At 35.7% G+C, this 2,256-nt stretch overlaps 1 non-coding gene across 1 annotated transcript; it reads right to left on the bottom strand.

Moving 5' to 3' along the window:
* Positions 1-733: 733 nt before the first annotated feature.
* On the bottom strand, positions 734-858 carry LOC119868648. Its single transcript, XR_005386627.1, has one exon. It is a non-coding gene; the product is annotated as a small nucleolar RNA SNORD22 (small nucleolar RNA).
* Between the last annotated feature and the right edge of the window lie 1,398 nt (positions 859-2,256).

The raw sequence follows: 2,256 nt of genomic DNA, 5'->3' as shown, positions 1-2,256 counted from the left end.
TCTGGGAAACGAACTAGGGGTGGTAGAAGGGGAGGAGGGCGGGGGGTGGGAGTGAATGGGTGACGGGCACTGGGGGTTATTCTGTATGTTAGTAAATTGAACACCAATAAAAAATTTAAAAAAAAAAGGAAATGCCATATGACTTAACAATTTCACTGTTGGATATTTACCCAAGAAAACAAAAACACGAATTTGAAAAGATATATAACCCCCATGTTTATTGTAGCATTTGTTACCATATCCATGTTATGGAAACAACTTAAGTCTCCATCAATAGACAAATCAATAAGAAAGAAAGATATGGTATATATACACAGTAGAATATTATACAGCCATAAATAAGAATGAGATTGTGCCTTTTTTTTTTTTAAGGTTAAACTTTTATTCAGCAAGGCTCAAACAATTACATGCTAATTTCCAGCTAGGTTGTACCAAAAATGACTTAAAAATTTCCTTTTGGGGTGATCCTGGAGTTCTGGGATTGAGTCCCTCATTGGGCTCCCTGCATGGAGCCTGCTTCTTCCTCTCTCTCTGCCTGTCTCTGCCCCCGCCCCCGCCATGTTTATCTCATGAATAAATAAAAACCTTTTAAAAATTTCCTTTTGGTATCCCTGAAGAACTGGATTCCTGTTATAGAAAAGCTTTGTTCTTTCTTTAGACCTACAAAGAAGTATGTACAGTTGACTTCACCAAATGATTTATTCCCTTTTCCCATATTTAGAAATCCCTTATGATCCCTCAAACAGTTCCTTCTGGAGCAAGTCTCCTTCGTTCCCCCAGCCAGCCCCAGTGGGTTCACCTTTACAGGCTCTGAGACTAGGACAGGAAGTAAGACATGTGACTGTTTCTTCACTGGGAAGAGATTGTGCCATTTGAGGCAACATGGATGGACCTAGAGATTATTATGACAAATAAAATCAGTCAGATTAAGAAAGACAAATACCATATGATTCCACTCATAAATGGAATCTAAAAACAAATGAATAAACAAAAAAGCAGAATAAGACCTATAAATACAGACAACAAACTAATGATTGCCAGTGGGGAAAGGGGTGGGAGTTGAGCAAAATGTGTGATGGGGAGAGGGAGATACAGGTTTACAGTTATGGAATAAATAAGTCACAGGAATAAAAGTCACAGAATAAGGAACATAGTCAATAATATTGCAATAGCACTGTAATAGGACAGATGATAGCTACACTTGTGGTGAACATACCATAATATATAAACTTAACAAATCACTAAGTTGTACACCTGAAAACCAAAGTAACATCATGTGTCAACTATACTCAAATAAAAATAAAGAATGAAGATGACAAAATAGAGTATTTCCTGTAATCAAAATAAAGAAGAAAAGAGCAAGTGTTGAAGAGAATGTGGGAAAATTGGAATCCTTGTGTACTGTTAATAGTAATGTAAAATGGTGCAGCTGCTATGAAAAACAATATGAAGATTGCTTTAACCTACATTGAGAGGTAATCAGTCAAGGTCCATAGTTTATATTCAGCTTCATTTTGGTGTTATATAATCTATGGATTTGGGAAAATATTTAATGGTATGTATAAATCATTAAAATATTAAACATAGTCTTTTTCACTGCCCCTTAAATTCTCTGGGCTTTGCCTAATCATGATTATCCCTATCGTCATCCTTGACAACTGCTGAACTTTCTATTGTCTCTACATTTTGCCTTTTTCAAAATGTCATATGCTTGGTATCATACAGTATGTAGTCTTCTTAAGTTGGCTTCTTCCATTTAGTAATATGCATTTAAGTTTTTTGTCCATGTCTTTTCATGGCTTGATAGTTCTTTTTTAAGTGCTGAATAATATTCCATTGTCTGGAGGTACTTGTTTATCCATTTACCTATCAATGGACATATTTGTTGCTTTCAAGTTATGGCAATTATGAATAAAGCTGCTATAAATATCCATGTGGAGGTTTCTGTGGACATAGTTTTTTTAACTCCTTTGGGTAAAATTAGGGAGTATCTTTGCTGAGTCTTATGATAAGTGTATATTTAGCTTTGTAAAAAAACAAGTCTTTCAACAAAGCTGTACTTTATTTTTTTAATTTATATCAGTTCCTGTTGCTTCACATTTTTAAAAATATTTTATTTATTTATGAGAGAGAGAGAGAGAGAAGCAGGTGCCATATAGGGAACCCGACGTAGGACTCAATCCCGAGACTCCAGGATCATGCCCTGGTCCAAAGTCAGGTGCTAAACCATTAAGCCACCCTAGGATCCCCAGGTTT

Source organism: Canis lupus, chromosome X (genome assembly GCF_011100685.1).
Source record: "Canis lupus familiaris isolate Mischka breed German Shepherd chromosome X, alternate assembly UU_Cfam_GSD_1.0, whole genome shotgun sequence".
Taxonomy (NCBI): domain Eukaryota; kingdom Metazoa; phylum Chordata; class Mammalia; order Carnivora; family Canidae; genus Canis; species Canis lupus.
Note: the sequence above shows the minus strand (reverse complement) of the source record. Positions and strands in the feature narration are given on the sequence as shown.